The sequence below is a fragment of the Sylvia atricapilla genome, chromosome 2, assembly GCF_009819655.1.
Source record: "Sylvia atricapilla isolate bSylAtr1 chromosome 2, bSylAtr1.pri, whole genome shotgun sequence".
Lineage (NCBI taxonomy): Eukaryota > Metazoa > Chordata > Aves > Passeriformes > Sylviidae > Sylvia > Sylvia atricapilla.
This window is the reverse complement of record NC_089141.1, coordinates 8089273-8109398: the sequence shown is the minus strand read 5'-3', so window position 1 is coordinate 8109398 and position 20126 is coordinate 8089273.

Below are 20126 nucleotides of genomic sequence, written 5' to 3'. Positions count from 1 at the left end.
ATTTTAATGCAGATGCAACTGACTTTTCATATCTTTGGATTTAGGGGGAAGATCATAGATAGTGGTTAGGGTTGGAAGAGACCTTAAAGATTATCTTGTCCAACCCCTGATGATAAATGCAGGCAGAAAATATAGGGCTATATGTCTGTATTTGAGATGCTTCATTTTTAAATACTTGCAGATGGGAAGCGCAGAACAGAGACTGAAAAATGCAAATAATATTATTCATGTAATCCATCATTGTTTCTCTTTTTCATTTCCTACAGATGTTTGCTTCTGAAAAGTTGTGCTTGGTGAAACATCTGAGGAACATTTGACATCTCCAATTTTTTTTCTGTTCTCTTTTTCTTGTTATTCGAAAGTTTCATGTGGGAACTAAGGAGAAAAAAGGAGAAAACAAAATGTTTTTTGACATTTTTCATGAAAGGATAGAATGGCTTGTTGCAGAAAAATAGGGGTGAATATAAACAAAGTGACTGCAGTGAGAAATCAATTATCACTCATTTTATAGTGGAGAGGCAATAATAATACCTTAAGTGCACCTTTTAAAAATCAAATACATTTTATAAAATGAAATATCTGACAATATAATTTTTGGGTCTTTTGTTGAGAGCTAATTTTATACACATAATGGAAGCAATATTAAGAGTTTTACCATATTCATTACTGCTCAAATTGTTTCACACATAGTAATCACAGAAGTAATTGTTATGTTTATCATATTATGATTTAGAACTCCCATGCTGTCTATATGGAATGTTATCTATAGATCTGTGTTTTGAAAATATGTCTTACAGTGTCTTGTCTGAAAAATGAAAATCAGTTGTTAATTTTTTTTGCACTGTGTAACTCAAGAGTCAGGCAGTAAAGGTTCTTTTAGAAAGAAAAAGAAAAAAATCTATAATATACAACAGAATATAGAAAATATTGTATATGGGTTTTATGTCACGACTATGCAACCTGAATTCACAGTGACAAATACTTCCTTATGTAAAAAAGACTAATTTTTCATACTAAATTAGTATGAAAAATTACTAAACTGGTCTGCAGCATGTGACCAGTTTCATATTTCAGTGTTTTGATTACATTTAATTCACACCGATGAAGGTGAAAATAAATTTAGATTTGCACAGAAGGTAAATTTTCATTTAAAGTGAGGACAGTTAATGGTAGCTTCCCATGTGAGAGATGCCTACATAAACTTATTGAAAAAAAATAAATGGAAATAAACTGTATATTCCAGTCATGAGAAAAATATTTCTTGTGTACATCATCTTAAATTAAAAACACCAAAGCAACATACCATAGAAAAAACCCCAAAACTAGAAGAAAATAAACTTTCTTCAGTTTGGGAGGTCTTGATAAAAAGGTTGCAAATAAAGTGACTTTCTTTAACATATTGAATTGAGATTAAGGTGCAACACAAGGATACTATGCATTTTGGATTTTTCTTTCTCTCTTGAGAGAAATTCAAAAAAGGCTTATTTCTTCTAGCATACTTCTATATATGCACTGACTCTATCAGTCACGATGCCTATGACTATGTTGTGCAATATTTTTCATTCTTCCTTTGATCCAATTTTTTAAAAAATTGCCCTTCTTTGTCTCTGTAAAATAGTACTCAGATAGAGAGGGGAGGATATACACCTAATCTTTAAATTTAGTTTCAAATAAACATAACAAATTAATAGTATGGTCTAGAAACAGTGAAATTGCAATGACATTAGATTTCAAATCACAATTTAGAGTGCATAGGTGATTTCTGTATCATTCAGTACAGTTCTGGAAGGTGCTGATAATCTTTAACATTCATTACAGTGACTATGGTGTTTAAAGTGTTCTCAATTCTCTAGGAAATTATCTTTGCAGCACCAAATTATTATGCTGTTAATAATGAACTAACTGCTGTTTGCAATGTGCTTTGCATTTCCAGATTAAGTTCATTTTTATGAAAGAGTTCTATTGATGCTATTGTGCAAGATATTTATTTATTTGAGCAGAAAAATACAAACTGGATATGTTTCAATTTTATTTCTTAGAGTGTTTTCAAAATGTAATGATAAGGAAACTCATGAGATTTACTAGAGCATTTTATGTATTAATTTTTTTCCTTCTTGATTTTTGTTGGACACTTATGTCATTAGATTCTATTTTGTGTGGGTTGCTATGAAAACATCAAAGAAATTTCAAATGAAAAGAAAAATTCTGACATAAATTAGGAGGAGCAGTATGCATCTAGAATTTTGCTAATGGTTTTAGAGAGAAAATTTCCCTTCCAATATTGCAGTGCAAGACAATAACTATCATATCCTAATCAGAGGCAAGTGTCAATTTGGAATGACACTTAATGTTCATTAGGAAAAATAATATATCATCAGGAGATATTTGAAAATATGAATTTAATAAAAGTAAGGAAAATCAACAGTATATACATGTGGTTGTTTCCCACCTCATCCCCTTTCTCATAGTACTCATTAATGCAATTGTCAAATGTGTCATTTAATTCTTAAACACTTCTGGTATTTTAAATTAGGAACACATTCTGCTTGCCCTGTGTTTTCTTGGCATTTCCTGTTTATCTAACAGTCACTCAAGAATGAAAATATTCTCCTCAAAGCATATTTCCAACTTACTAGTAAAATATTTAAATAATTCCTAAGTTAGACTATTCAAGAAAGACAAATTTGAGAAGGATTCGTTATTGCTTCTTGAACAGATCTGCAGCATGGAGAATGAGATTTTACTCTTGTTTTGATCTAGAAATTATAGAATTGCACGCATGTTTGTAAGCAGTTCTTTTTCCCTTTCAGGTTGGAAACATAAGTCTCTGCCAGTTTCTATAGAAGTTCCAAATCAGAGTAAAATAGATCTCATGAAATGAGAAACTGTTTTAAAGTTTCTAATGTTGTCAGCGCCTATTTTGCTCAAGTTGATAAATTAAGAGTAAATAACATTATATCACTAATTTTTAAATCTGTCCTTTTATGAGGATATGGAAGTCTTTTCCTCCAGGTTCACTGTCAAGCAGTACTGAAAAAAGTATAGTTCAATATTTATTAGGTAATCAGTTTTGAAAGTAGTCTTACAGAAAATATTTTCAAATCTCAATTAATTTTTATACTTTTATCCCAGCTCATTCTTACAGTGCACCAAAGATACGTAATATGAACATTGTATAATGCTGAGTAGTTCTAACTTCATTGCAAAAAAAGATCACATTATCATACCCACCAACACTATTGTGGCTCTTTTCCTGATTCTAAGTAGCAAGTACTGCACCCTCAAACCCCAGATATAAGGATTAAATTAAATGACTGTAAGTGTAATCTCAGGTGAACTGTTCTGGAGTGGCATTCCATTATTATGTTTAAATAGAGTGTAAAAATATAATAAATTATTAATTGCATTTGGGTTTGTATATGTATCTATAGCATCATTATAATATCTCAAATGAGAGCAATGGCAACTCAGCCAGGTAATAAAGAAAATTGCACTTTGTAAATCCTAAAATAACCATAAATCACTTCTCAGAAGTTTATTTCAAATAATTTAAATGATTTAATTGACCCCAAAGTAAACACATTAATTAGGTCCTAGTGAAAGAAAATCTGGGACATTCTGGGATAATAAAAAAGTCGTAAAGAGGGACTGAATTATTTTTAATCATATTTTTCAAGGGAATCATCATGAATAAGTAATGCATTTATAATTTTTTAAAAAATACTTTAGTAGCTGTCACTCCCAATAGATGGATAGAAATATCCATCTGGGTAAATAATTCTGTCTCTCTTCCTCCCCACCAGCCTCTCGAATCCAAACAAAAAAAGGACATAATAATTGACCAGTAATAATATATAGGAGGCATGTCATAAAATATCAATTAATGGAGTAGGCTTTGTTTTTCAAAAACTCTTCCAACTCTGCTACATGACATCAATCAATGCATTTTAGGAACTCCTGAGAATACATACAGAATTACTGATGGTCTCACATGTACCCAGCGTGAGTAAACCTTCACTGTCTAGCAATGAATTAAAAATTTTATGTCTTAACTTGTAGGGAGGCAGAAATTACAAAGAAAAAGGTTTCAGGTCAGCACCCTGCATATCAGTGTCATTATTGTCCCTCTTCACCCCATCACCAGAATAATTAATAATTCTTTCACCTTAACTGGAGGCTAATATTTCCTAAATACTTTCCTGCTTTGTCTGAAGCTCAAATACCTTATAGAGAGGGGAGTTGTTTTGGTTTTCATGGTAATTGAGTTGAAAATATTCACAATGAACCTATTTATTTTTAAGATATCCAAATTACTCTGTTTATGGACCCAAGAGGAAGAACAAATTCATGATGAGGAATAACTTTCTGGAATATTAAATTAAGTATTATTCATATATTCAGAAGTATTACATCTGCTGACCTAGATCCTCATGTAAGAAAAAAGCATAATCTTTAAACTTCCATTGAGGCAATGCTGATTTGCTATGATTAATTATCTTCAGCATTCAAGTTTCTCTGATCTTTTGTTCAAGATAATTAAACAGAAAAAATTACCTCATGACAATGTATATTTTTATTATTTTTCAGTACAAAACTGAAGTCATAGGTAAAATTTAGGCAAAATTCCTTGCTCTCCATGTGCTAATTGCTATTTCTGAATATTTTCTGCAAAGATGAATATATATTTTTAATGACAAAACTTTTAGCTGATCTCTGTGACAAGAGAGACACTGCCTGCATTGAGGTGTCATTTAATGCATATAGGGAAACAATAACATATTTTCTAATTGTCAGCCTTAAAAGCTGAAGTTAATTTGGCATCTATACTTTTCCTATATTTTTGTTTTCTATGAGATTCGGGTTTTAATCTGTAGGAAAATGGCTTAGAAACCAATTTTTAAAACATCTGCTAAGGTGACTTTCTTGAAAGAAGAAGACTTTGCTAGAAACATTAAAAAGTTAAAAATTGAATTTAGAAACTGTCAGGTTTATCAACTTGTTTCATGATTAAGTAGTTTAATTTCTAATTTTCAAATATTCATGAGTACTCACATTTTAAAAAGCAAGAGAGAGAGAACAGAGCATGTTCTTTAACTTAAAGGGTAAAATTCATCCTGTGCACAGATGTGGCACAAAGATCATGCTAAACCTGAGTTTTCACATAAGCACAGGGTCTTAAAAAACATTGGTAGAGCTTGCATCAACAGGTGGAATTTATATCTTAAAAAAGTATTTGTAGCACTGTTTGTATGACCAGATCTATATCTGAAATAAACATTCTGACACAGGTTATTAATTTTTTAAAACATATACATATATATGTGGCCAAAGATGAAGGAAAGTAAATTGAAATTCTTAACTGGATATGGCTGTTGAATTTTACTACAAAGAGATCCAAATGTTGCAAAGGTTTTGGAGTTCTCCTTGTCAATTTACATTTTATTTGGCCTGAGTTCCTTCTTCATAATGAAATGAAAAATCAGTAGGAACTACCTTGTATCTTTCACTGACTTAAAAAAAGAAAACCTGTAGTTTGTTTAAGAGCACCCATGCTTTGGATAGAGTTGCTATATGAAAATGGAAGAAATATTGCATGCAAGCATCTAATAAACTGTAAATCTTTTTCCTTTACACTGCTACATTACTCAGTGCGAGGTTGTATAAAGGTCACAAGTTTTCCTTGCTGAAATACTTCTGAAAGCAGGTATGAGCCAGTTCAGGTCAGAAGAGGAAACTAAATCAACAAGGATTGCTTTGTTTGAAAATTTATTGAATTCAAAGAAAAAGTTTGCATTGTGATAGGGGTAGAAGAATGTTTTGCAGGGAAATAGAAAAACAAGATAATATTTTCCTCATGATTTACTGACTTCATGAATTAACTAAACATATCATAGAGCCATACAGTTGTCTGGGTTGGAAGGAATCTCAAAGATTATTTAGTTCCAATTCCCTGCCATGGGCAGGGACACTTCCAAATATATCAGATTGCTCAGAGCTTCATCCAGTGTGGCCTAGAGCACTTTCAGGGATGGGACATTCACAACTTCTCTGGCCAACACGTGCCAGTGCCTTACCACCCTCCCAGAAAAGAATTTTTTCCTAATATCTAATCTAAATGTGCCCTCTTTCAGTTTGAAGCCATTCCCCCTTGTCCTAACTTGACCTTTTTTAGTTTGAAGGCTAATATTACCCCTTTTCCTATCACTGTGTGCTTTTGGTAAATAGAATATATACAATGATATATAAGAATAATATATCAAATATGTAAAATGCATACTAATATATAATATGCTATCATAGTATACTCTAATAATAAATATATTCCAAATATCTAACTGAATTTTTCAAAGCATCTCAAGGATCTGTGACTTCATAACGTTTAGACTTTCATACCATCTTTCAATGTAGTCTCTTACTGTATACAGAACCCAGTTTCAGCTCCTATTTTGATAATAGGCAACTAGTATTCTATCCCCTACCAGAAATAAACTAAACTAAATCAAGACAGGCACACAAAAATAAACCCCCAAAATGACCAACCCAAAACTTTAAGCCACCACTGTATGAATTCCTTGGGAAACAATGTTCAAGTTTCCATAAATGGGAATTCAGAAGACAGCAAGCATCAGAGAAATATAGGAATGTTGTCACATTCTGCAGGGATGGAGACAAGGAAGGCTAAGGTGCACTTTAAATTAAATTTGACAAGGGATGTCAAAGACACCAAGAGCAGCTTTTCAAGTACACCAGTGGCAAAAGGGAGACCAGAGGAAAAAGTGTGGCAGCCACTGAATGAGGTGCCCTGGTGATAGAGGATATAGACAAGGTGGATGCTTTCTTTCCTTTATTCTTTACTGCTGTCATGGTTTGACACTGATCCAACACCAGGCACCCATGAGAGTCACTTTCTCACCCAGCTGCCAAACCAATAAAACTGCTAAGGCAAACCCTCAGGAACTGCACACCTGGGAGTCAAGATCTCTCTTCCCTTGTCTGGAGAAAGGATAGCTTTCTCTTCATTGAGGATTGGGTTAAAGATCATTTGGGCAATCCTGACATCCACAAATTCATGGGTCCTGATGGGATGTGCTCATGAATGCTGAGGGAGCTGGCAGATGTTATTGCTAAGCCACTCTCCATCATCTTTGAAAGGTTAAGGGTACCAGGAGAGGTGTCTGAGTACTGGAGAAAAGCCACTCACTCCAGCCTTCAGAAAGGGCAAGAGGGAGGACCCAGGGAACTACAAGGCAGTCAGCTTCACCTCAGTCCCTGGGAAGCTGATGGAACAGCTCATCCTGGATGCCATATCTAAGCATGTGGAGGAAAAGAAGGTTGTTGGTATAGTCAGAACAGTTTCACCAATACCTGACCAATCCTATTGCCTCTGTCACGGCAGGACTGCTGGAAAAAAATTGGTAGTTCTTATCCTAACTGGATGTTCAGTACAAATAAATTTGCATAACTCCAATATTAACACCCAGCTAAATAAAATTCATGCCACTTATCCATATTTTCAAACCTCATTTAATCAGACCATAATACCAAAGTCAGATAAATGAAGTACAAAAATGTTATGAAACTTTCTCTTAGAAGGATGCAAGGAGCAGATTCAGTCTGTCTTTTTCATGGTAGGTAATTAATAATTCCTCAAGTCATTATTTTGCTTTTGATAGACTATATGCCAAGTAAGTACAAAAGTACAAATATATAAAAAGAGATGAAAGAATCTTGCTGTAGCTAGTTTATTTCACTCCTACCCAAGTCTTACTAAATATTATGCAAAATTGGCATCCAGTCTACTTGATGATGAAAAAAATAGCGCATTTAATTCAATCTGAATTTATGAAATCCTATGGTCTATAAACTATGTTGTATCATTAGGTTAGTGTCTGCTCCAGGATTCGTGGTATTTTGAAGAGGGATTATTAAGGATGTTGTTAGCAAATCTACAAAGAACAGGACACATAGCATTTAAACATTACCCTATCATCTGTGCAACAAATGTTCAGCATCATTATGTTTCCACAATAGCAATTTGCTATTGCTCTGTGGGGTAAGCAATCAATATAGTCAGGCAATGCTTTTTATATCCATAGAAAGAGGGTACAGTTTAGCCTGTTTCAGCCTTTGCAAAATCAATAGGCATGTCACTTTATATGGCAGACAATTAGTCTCAGTTGCAGATGAGACCAACAAGGTATGGGCTATAATTAACACAGGAAAGACTTATACAATGTTCATGCCTTTGTTTGTAAAATGCCATTCCACTTTTTACTGAGCATTAAACGTAAATATTGTTTATATGCCTAAAGCACAAGGAGCAGCCTAGAATTGTGATTGTTTCACAGCAAATAACAGCCTTTAAAAGTAATGCTGTAAGAGTTTTTAGTGGAATACTCTAAGTGTGCTTAATACTGATCTGAGTCTAGGTATGAGGAACAACTTTATATTCAAAATACATAACAAATTTCAAATCACACTCTGACCTCAGTCAATGTGCACACTAATGGCTCTACAGAGAGTATTGGCATCAGAAACAGATAATATTCTCCTTCACACTGGAAATTTGTCCTTATTATTTGACTTAATGATGAGGTGTCCTGGTTTGGTTTTCATTTTTCGTTTGGTTGGGGTTTTATGTTTGTTTGTTTTTTGCTTTTGCTTTTTTGTTTTTTGGTTGTTGTTGGTTTTTGTCTGGTTGTTTGTTTTTTTTTGTTTGTTTTTTTTTTTTTTTTGGTTATTGGTTATTGGTTTTGGTTTTTATCCAAAAAAATAAACCCCTGGGTGAGGGGTGGTTGCGTGCTTCCAGGTGTCAGATTCGGCTCAAGGGCCACTCAGCATGCTGTCTCTGACCAGAGATACTGTTGTCTTGTGGGTTTTGCCTGCTCCTTTTCGCTTCTTCTCCTTCTGCACTGTGACTGGCTTGCTTCTCTGCTGCTTGGGAACCCAAAGCCAGTGCGTGCTGCGCTGAGACCAGCGACCAGGAACACCCCATTCTCTGCTGGGGGCTGCCCCTCCCTGCACATCCCATCCCCGGGATCAACCATCGCTGGTGAGCCACCCAGAGGAGTGATTCCCTGCCCAGCCCCACTGTCATCTGCTGCTGCTTCAGGGCATCCCTGCTACACTGGAACCTGACAACTGGCCACCCCATGGCTCCTGCTGTAGTGGTGGAGTTTCTGATACGTTTCATTTGCTACTCTGGGATCATCTCATCCTGGCTTGCTGCTTCCGAGGTTCCTGCTGCAGCTCATTTTGCCATGGGGGAATGATTGCACCTGCCCTGCCCCGCTGGGAGCCACCAGTGCCCCTGTCAGCTGTGACCATAACTACACCAAAGGAAAGTGCTCAACAGCAGAGAGAAGTCTGCTGTTAGGTTTCTAGTTTTGTTTGTTGCTGGTCTCATTGTTGGTATTTGTTTGCCTTGTTATCCATATACACTCCTGTAAGTAACTGATATTGTTTTTTTTATATCTTTGCCTGAAAGGCCCTTAATTTCAAAGTTATAATAATTCGAAGTGAAGGGGGGGGGTCACATTTTCCATTCCAAGGGAGGTTCCTGCCTTCCTTGGCAGACATCTGTCTTTCAAACTAGGACATTATTGCACTGAAGAAGTAGAGCCCACCTAATAGTTTTCCCATTCTAGCTGTCCTCTGGACATTCCTAAGGCATCAAAAAGGAAAGTCTGCAGATCCACCAATCATAGAATCATATCATGTTATGGGTTGGAAGGTACCTTAAAGATCACCTAGTCCCAGCTCCCCCGCCATGGGCAGGGACACCTCTCACTAGAGCAGGTTGCTCAAGGCCTTCTCCATCCTGTCCTTGAACACTGCCAGGGTTCAGGCATCCACAGCCTCCCTGGGGAACCTGTGCCAGGGCCTCACCTTCCTTACTGTAAAGAATTTCTTCCTAATATCTAGCATAATTCTCCTCTCTTTCAATTTGTATGGATTACTCCCTGTCCCTAAAGTTCCTGGAGACTCCCTCCAATACCAGATTGTGCTTTGAGGTCTGCACAGAACCTTCTCTTCTCCAGAATGAACAGCTCCCACTCTCTCAGCCAGTCTTCATATGGGAGGATTCCCCTCATTAACTTCATGGGGGGACTGTTGAAGCAAATCTTCAAAGGAGAAAGATGATTGATGGTGATGTTCACCAACGAGGTTGAAGAGGTGGCTTCCTGTGTAGCCAATCTTTGGCCTGCTTGTCAAAGGTATATAAGTTGGAGTCAGAGAAATAAAGGGAGAGCTTTCCCGCTGACCTTCCTGCTGCCTGCTTTGTTCTTTCTTGTCCCTGACAGCAACACTTATGTGATTGCCAGTTCCCTTTTTTTTTTTCTTATCTGCTTTCAGAGCCTGTATATCAAGGAGATGCTTGAAAAGGTATCCAGGAACCCACTACCTTTCAGCCATGAGGGGCTACTTCTTTTCAGTCTCTTCCTAACCCACTTCAAGCCAGTGAATACAAAACTTTGGACCTATATCTCCTACAATTTCTTGAGCTTCTGTTTCCTGATTCCATTGCTCCTTGATTATTCTGCTCCTTATTACTGTTCTGCTAACTTATGTACTGAATTTACTCTAAAATGCAGATGGAATGATTCAGGCATTTTGCAGAAAATTTTAAATGGTCAAACTCACTAAAAAAAAGAAATTCAAGCAAAAAACCCACCATAACAATCAACTAACAAAACAAAACAAACAAAAAAACCTCCCCAAAAATAATCCAGAAAGCCCCAAACCCAAAGAAACAAAAGAACCTAACAAATCAAAACACCCACCAAACCAAGGAAAACAAAATCTTAAGTGTTGACACTTTTAATGTTCCATTCATCAAAACACCTTTCTCTTCTGTAATTTCTAAGAGATTTCAGGAAACAGCTAGAACACTTTCCCATCTGCTTCTGAAATGCCTACAGTTCATCTTTCACACTTTCTTCTTTACTTCTCTGTTGTTCAATGTTTTCTTTTCTCTCCTTTTAAGAGTGAGCTGGAGGTTAGACTGAAATACACCTTATTTTTCATTGTGCTAATAGTCCAACCCACACACTGTCAAGCACCAGAGATGTACTCTGAGAAATGTGTCCTTCCAAAATAGAGCTGACCCTGAATACAGCTGCTAATTCCCTTTTTATATACTCAATAAGTCACAATGAAAGAATAAATCAAATGTCATCACTGAGTCATTAAAAATGAGATACAATGTATTTGAAATCTGAGGGAAAAGGAAGACTGAGGTTACAATTAGAAAGTGTAGCTATAATTTATGGCTTAATTAAACTCTGCATTGATATTCTTATCTGACAACACCTTTTTTTTTTTCTCTTAAATTGTCTCAGTGGGAATGAATCACAAGGGGTATGTTTATCCAAATCTCAAGAGGCAGTATAAAATCAGATAGGAAATGGGAACAGATGTATTGAAGATTTCTCAAGTTCTCAATTCCTTCTTTCTCTTTTAATCCTCTTTGTAAGATGACGTCTATCCCAAAGATCTAGAGAGTTTTGAGAAAATGTCATGTAAGAAGACAAATTATTGCTTTTTTTTTTAAAGGAAAGACTTATGACAAAAGTCATCGTGTTTCCTCATATAATTTGGAATATATCTTTGATAGCAGGGTGTTTTGCTTTACAGAAAAAAAGAGGAATCCATATTATTCAAGAAAGAGCCTGACATGCAGATTTGACACTGCAGCATTTTGCCCTGGCAAAAGTAAAATCCTATACAAATGAATTATCCAATTATGTATATAATTTCAGATTTGGTACATATATACATATAGAGAGGCAGAGACAGAGAGAGAGAGAGAGAGAGAGAGAGAGATTAAGGTTGTAACTGTTTTCAAGTCTAATTTTTTCTCTTTCTTGCTCCCAAAAACAATGACAAGAAATTGTGCTTTGAATTAAAAAAAATACTCTTTTTCTCAATGATTATTTTAAGTGCAGACTCACTTAGTTAATCTTACCATGACAGATAACTTATGTAGTAAAGAATTGAGAATATGAAATGAAAGATTTCTTCACATGAAATTAAAAAAAATCTTGTGCTGGGTCAGTTAACATTGGTTTCACATTAGTAGAACTTTAGCCTTGCTTGTCTATATATCCTAGCGATTTTTACTCATATATGTTTTTATTTAAAACTTATTTTACCTGGAATATGTTAAACAAACACAAAGTAATAACACTGCAATTATGGCAGCAAAGCTTTTATATTCACATAGAAACTTAAAAACATTTTAAATCCATTCTTATCTTTGCTATTATTGTAGTTAGTATAGAGAATCCAAATGCCGCCACAAATTCATCAAGCTCTTACTTACAAAAAGTTAGACACAAAAATGACCATTAGCCAAGACATGTTTTAAGTAATGCACTTCGTTGACCATTGCATAGTTCTTAGTATTAACCTAATGTTCACATTTAATTTTAATTATTATAAAAGAAGGATACTAGGTGTGGGTTTGATGGATTTGGTATGAATTTTTGACAGTGTACAGAAATTCAGAAAAAGTGTGTTGGTTATTTTAAGTATTGGAATGTCCTTATGTTTTGAAATGTGACTTTATTATACTATATAATAATGAATAATGAAACTATTTTAATAATTTGGAAATATTGATAATGAAATAACAATAATAATAATAATTAAATAAATCCACAGAAGATATAATATGATTAAATGAAATAGACTATAGAATGGCCTGGATTGGAAGGGACATTAAAGATTATTTAATTCCAACCCCCCTGCCATGGGCAGGGACACCTTCCACTAGACCAGACTGCTCAAACCCATCCCACCTGACCTTGAAAACTTCCAGGGATGGAGCTTCTCTGTGAAACCCCATAAGGCAGCCTTTTAGTCACATCTGTAAATAATCTTACAGAGCTCTTATACAAACTCTTACAAAATCCTTTTCATGCTGTTTTTTTTTTTTTTTTGGTTTTGGGTTTGTATTTTAGAAAGAGAAGCAGTGTGAAGCCTAAAGTAGTAACTTTGAACCTGTGTTTTTCAGGCAGTATCTTCCTGATCCCTCCCAGATGATTGGGCTTTGGTTGCCTTCTCAAGTAATCAGGCTCTTTCTTTGCAGAGTGGGGAAAAATCAAAATATAAAGGAGCAGATTAAGTCATAGGTCTTGACATTATAAAAAGAAGTTTCAGGGAGTTGACTGAGGCTATTCACCAAAAGTCTTTCATGTAGTGGCTAAAGAATAGCAGGCAAGAATATTGGAGCTATGAATGGGATCATGGAAGGGCATTACTTTATAGCAGCATCTGGGTAAAATTGGGGACGAGAAGGACATGCCTAAAAAGCATGAAAATGGCCAAAGCTCCAAAGCCATTTGAGCCTTAAAACAGAGGCACTAATGAAAGCATCACCCAGAGGTTTCCCTTTGCACGACCATGGACCTTCATTCATCTGACATCTTCCTTTCAATTTGCTATAAAATGTAACTGAAGAATTGAATATTTAACCTTGTATTGGGGCACTGCAGAATGTGTGAAAATTTACTGCATTATTTAAAATGCATAAAGGCAGCGCCAGGGAATAAAGTATTTCGATTTAATTCCATAAACAAAAAAACCCACAAGAGGAATGTGTTCATTAAAAAGAAGTGAAAAGATTTTATCAACTTTCAATGCACGTAACGTAATTGCTTGCAGAAGTTTGCAAAAAGCATCTCAATGCCAACTCAACATTCCTTCAACGGGGAATAGAAAAAAAGAAAACAAAATAAATTTTTGTGAGAGACACCTCCCCATACCACTTGCCTTTCTTGGCTGGTACTACATTTTAAAAATTCTATGTGTTTCTTCATTGGTATACTGTTGCCAGCATTTGAAATCCAGCAATTTTGTTCAGTTCATATTTTTTGTCTCTCTGGTCTTCTAAGTAATTTTACTGTTTTCTTATTTTTCTCCCTCAAAAGCATTTATGCATAAATTCCCTTGTTCTTTTAAATGTTTCACTACCTGCAAAATCCATCTCCTTCAAATGTTCTTTTTACTACACTAGAGGGTGAAAATGAAAATAACCTAATGACTCACTGCCTATAACATTATTTTCATTTTATCATGAATTTCAGTTCAGTCCCATAGTGAGTATAGATTCAGTGCAAGCTTTGTGTTTTGTGCTCTGAATTTGGGATTTTAACTAAATTAAAGCCACCCTCCTAGTCAGAAATTGTGTATTAGCCTGCAGAAAGATTCATTTTCAGAACATAATACACTACTGATCACTTGGAAAATTCGTGCTTGGTAACTCCACACCTGAAAAATAAATTTGAAATTGTTACAAGGCTTACAGGGCTTTTAATACTAAATTATGGAAGTGGGGTGTTGAGTATAGAGGTGTTTTGCTATTTCTTTTTCCTTATACTCATGGAGAGATTTTTGGTAATTGCATTAGCAGACCTTAGGAATTGACAAGTATAAGTGTAGGAGATACATGGTTTTAGAAACAGATCAGAATAATGCTTTAATTACATAAGTTAAAATATATTTAAATCAAGGAGGCATCACCTGGACCAATGTATTTGAATAGAAGTAGGTTGTTTACATACAAGCATCACATTTTGAAGTTATTATTGTTTTATCCTCCTTTTTTGAGGTTTTAAATTAAGCTATATTAAAAAATATACATATTGACTTCTTAAATACAGAGCACTGAAACTGCTCCTTTCTAATTTTTGGATTTACCTTTAGAGTACTGAGTATTTTCTTAAAATATGCACTATGTTGAAAGACAAGATGACCAAAGCCTCACAAATTGCTCCTTTAGAAACTGAACAAGAGGGTATTATACCATGGATCAGTTTGGCAATAGATTTTACAAAATTCCTCCTTGTTTTGTCCACCTCTTTTTGGCAAGATTATTTTAAATATCTCATTTATTAAACTACAAAGAATAAAAAAGAGTCCAAACCAACCAAATAAACAGAAAAAAACCACCTACCTCAGATATTTCTGGGTTTGCAAAGAAGTAGCTAAATCTGTATTTTTATTTGGAGTAAGATTTTTCCTCCCATACTCAAATTTCATTTTCCAATTAATTCTGCACGAAGTCAATCTATTCATTGCATAAATTGAACACAGTGCATAATAAGGCAATAATTGTGTTCAACTATAGATGTTCCGATAATTTTTTTTAATATTAAAGCACTGATTTTTATCTGACTTTGCAATAGGATATTTTTTGTTTCAATGTACTGTATCTTAAGTAACCTTACTAGCTATTTACTTCCTATCTTTTCAGTAAAATGAACCCAGCTGTACTTCTTGATTTAATGATGCAGATATTTATGTGAATCATTAATAAAAATTGTCATTGTTGCAAGGTTTATTTTTCACCTGGTTTTAGCGGGTGGAGAAGCACCATTTTATCAGCTCATTCAATTTCAGCCAAATAGACAGATAAAAATGAAACTGCTCCTGTAAACATCCAAGCTTAAAGTTTGATTGGGACAGAAAAGAAATAAAGGAAAATTGCAGCTCCAAAACTCACCAAGTTGATAAATTCAACTAATTGACTTCTGTGTCTGTTGAAACTGCTATTCACAGCAGTTATGGAAGATTACAATAAGGATGGCTACAGTCAGGATGTAGTAACTGAATTGTAGAATTGTAATGGAAACCTTAAGGACAAGTAAGTAAAAGTCTGTGTAGCTACTGTAGCCTTTCATACTGTATGAACATGTATTCATGACATTTAGATTATCTAAAGATTTTAGTCTCAACTTCAATTTAAAGAGAATCCTGATTATTTAGACATGATTTTCCCTCTGATGAATGCAGCTACACAGATTATTAAGAAAGAAACTGGCGAATATAACGATTTTCAAAGAGTCTTTTTTCTTACAACATAATATTAATAAATAGGGCAAATACCAAATGGAAAGGAAGAGAGATTGAATAACATTTTTAGAACTGTGGAGGCAGGTTGAACACTCTCTTCTGAAGAGTTTTAATGAGAAAACGGATATTCAGCATAATACATAAATAAATAAACAAAAAACCCCCCACAACAATCAAAACAAAGCAAAAACCAAAACAACCCCCTTCCCGCAACCAAAGCAAAAACTTTCTGAATCAGTGTCTCTAAGAGAAGATTCCATTTTTAGTGCTATATTTTGAAGACATAGAGCTCTCTGTTAAGATATGGGTTCTAAGAAAGCATTCTAGTCAGGCCATTAGTAAGAGAGAGGGAAGAAGGTATGAGAGCAGTCACATTGAAAAGAAGTACAATTTTTAAAATCAATACCTAGAAAACACACCTGGTAGAAGAACCTTCAAATGTTTTTATTATACAAGCATCTTCAGAAGAAGGTCAATACTAAGGTCATACTAAGGTCATACTAAGCAGATGTGGAAATCAAAATTTTTTACTCTGTGGAGGTTTTTGAGATTTGTCAAGTTATTTTGCTTATGTTTTTACCATTTTATTATTAATAGAGAGACCTATTCAGTCAGTCCAGCAAGATCTGGGAATTTCTCTTGCTGATTTTATTCAGTTGGCATCTTTTCATGCTGTTGCTATTGTTTTCTTAACATTTTTCACTGTTCTAAAACCACTTGAGTTGCCATTCACAGGGAATTCCTGAATTCTGCTCTAGTCAATGATAAACATGGTCACCAGTACCCACTGTGCTATTAATATTAACGTCATTTAAAGGTCTCATTTACAATGTTTTTGAGTCTTCTGCAGATTGTTATACTTTCTGCATCTATGCTGAACTGTTACAGACATAAAGTAGGCAACCTTGGCATACATCTCTCCTGATGTTACACTCTTTAGCAGCTTCACAATATTTTTGTATTGTTACTTTCTCCCCAAGTACTCATTTTTTTCAGTAGCAGCATATTTCATGTCACCATTAAGCATTCAAAAATGTGTATTAATCTGACATATTTGGTTTCAATAACAGTCTTTTCAAAATCAACAGAACACGAATGAGCTTTTCTTTGAACTTCTGGTGCATACATACATATACCATCATTTTGTTTCTCATGCTTAATTCTATGTAGAATCCAAACATAAATCTTAGGTTGCTTATCTCATAATCTAATAACTACATGAGGAGTTTTAACCATCCTTTCTTTTAAAAAAAAAGTAAATTTTTTAGTTCAAAGGTTTTTATAGTCTTTAGTGAAGGAATAAAGACCAATTATTTGAAAAAATGTGTATATTTAACTTTCAAAGTTTACTTTGAAAGAGTGAATTTTTTCAAATTTTTAATAAGGTCCTGCCAATATATTTTGGTTTTATCTGGCTTTTGTCTAGATCTAGATTCCATTTTGTAAGTATGACAGTTTCACATCTGTAGCTTTTTTTGCTCAGATTTATAAGAATCAGAAAAATCATTCAGATATTGGCTATTCATGTAACAGCTCTTCATTTTGGAAGTTGTATGGGCAAAGAACCCTTATTTATGTCACTTAAGGATGATTTATAATTAAATATTTCAATGTCTTTCTTTTTTAACTCTGCCCTTGTGCTTAGGCTGTTGTTGGATGCTACATAGTACTGATAATTGATTACAGTCAGTGTGGACTTCAACACTACAGGCAGCTTGAGGGTCAAAATCACCTTTTGACATCAATCTCTCCAAATAATGGGCACTACTTTTCTGGACAAAATGAGCTTGATGAGTGTGATGCTACTTCACTTTAAATTGATGCATGCTGAATTATTGATTTTTAATGAAATTGTCTGATGCCATAGTCTGTGTCTTGTGTCATGAAATGATCGTTGTGGTTGTTGCTTTATACAGTTTTTGAAACAGAGTGATTTGGGTCACACTTGCAGGTTCCTAGAGGAAATTTTTACATGAGCTACAGTTTATTATGGACAGGCTATCAGCCTATCTGAAACAACAGATATTTTTGGAATGAGCAGTTTTCTGGGACTCAAACCTCACAGTGAGTTTTCTTGCTTCACTTTTCCAGTGATGTCAGAGACTGAAATGGTTCATGCTTTAAAAATTGTTATGGAGTTTTGCCCACTGTAGGAAAAATGTGTAAAAAAGTTAAAACCAGAGAATCCCACCCCTCCTTGAAGATGTCTGACTGGAACCTTGGGCTGTGAGTGAAGTCACCTAGATGAGATAAAGGAGACACCATTGTTCAGTCATCTCAGGCTGAGGCAGAAGAATGCATCCACAAGAAAGCCAAACCCAGCTACACTGAGAATCATCCCTGGCTGGCTTTGGGGTGGGGCAGACCACAGAGGACAGGTTTACACAGAGTCTCCCCCAAGTGAGGGGAGAGGAGAAGGTTTCCAATGTGTGGTGTAGCCTCTGGTCAGAGGCAGTGAACTTGCATCCTCCCTTACACAAACCATCCCAGCTGTGAAACCTCCAACCCCAAAGGGCACATCCATGGGACATTCATGTGAGAGGCAGCTGAGGGGTGCCATAATCCATCAGTGACCCCCCAAAGTGCTCTCCAGACTAATTTCTGAGGCCTTGCACTACAGCATTGTATGTGATGCAACAGATCCAGAGTCTGCTGCAAGAGACTGTGTCAAACTTCTCCCTCCCCCTGGGGGGGTAGTACCTGGGCCTGAGCATTCTCACCTGGCCTGTGCATATATTAATCCATTAGACTTTATTTTTTCTGGAGAAAAAGAACCCTCACTACCAAGAAGACTAGCTGGAGAGGATCAACAGGACATCATCAGGATCCATGGAGTGGTGATACTTTCTTTAATCTGTCTAGCTTTCTGTCACCCTATTTTTTCCTATTTTTTCTCTTCTTTTTCTCTCTGTCTCCCTCTCTCTCTCTCTCTTTCTCTCTCTCTCTCTCTCTTATTTACTATCAAATAAAATCCATACTATTGACTTTGACATATGGTCTCACTTGCACCTTAATTCGGGCAGAGGCATTTCAAATTACTTTAAAAGCAGGACTGTAACAAGCTACTCCTTTGTTCTTTTTATTTTCTGTTAGGCTTAATCCAAAAATGAATGAACTTCATTTTTTTCCTAGGAACAGTGTTAAAGTGAAAAAAAACAAAATATGGGTGTGAGTATTGTGCAGACTGCACAGTAGCAGCTGTATCTGAACTGTTCCAGCCCAGCAAGCTGAGGCCCCAGAAACAAAACATCTGGAGGTGAGAGTAACCCAAGGTTACCCTGCCTTATCAGGCTTTGTGGTCTGCAATGCAAATGTATCCACACTCTTTCCCACTATGAATGTCTCAGGTGTTAAAGCTGGATGAGGAAATAGTATTGACACATATCTGTATAAAAAATTACAACCAAAAGTTTGCATGGTCTCTTTTTGGTTCCTGTTGCAGCCTTCAGTCTCCACGGTACAAACCCCTGAAATTTCTGCAGAAAGTCAGTATTGAGTTTATTGAAAAATAGAAAAACAAAGGTACTCAATTTTATATGTTTTTGCTAATATGCTTTATGCTATCCTCAATGTGAAGTGCTATGGAATGTAAGTACTGGTCTTAACTAATTGTACTACAAAAAAATTGAAACATTTAGAGGCTCACAAGGTCATGGCTGTTGATTTGGCCTTCTATGCATATAGAATGTAAAAAAAAAAAAAAAAAAAAAAAAGTTTAGCAGATTAATTTGAATTTTAAATAATTTTTCTCTGTGTGTACCTTCCATGCTTGCTTTTAATGCATGCATTAGCAAGAAAATCATTGCTGGGTCACTGAAAGCCCAGACTTATAGCCAGTTAAACTATTTGCACAGAATATATACTGTAGATGTTGTTTAAATATGCATACCAGGACACCATCAAAGCAAAACTATCTCTGGTTTGTTCAAAAATTGCTCAGATGAATGATCTGTTAAAATATTGAGGCTTATTATTTGCTACAAACGGTTTTGTAGTTTTTGTCCATGTGGCCTCACTTGGGAACAAAAACTCTAGGTTACATTTTTTCACTTCAGGGTAAAAAGAACAACTAGCTAATTATTTTAGCATCATATATAAAATTACCTTTGCATGCTTCATGCTCTTCCTTCTTGGTAAAGCTATGTGGCATGATCACATAGCAGCTGATAATGATGGAAGTGAATGGCCATGACACGGTTGCAACAAAGAATATAAGGGCTGCTGTAAAGGGAACCAGAGAAAGAGGAAAGGGATACTTATCCTAAGAA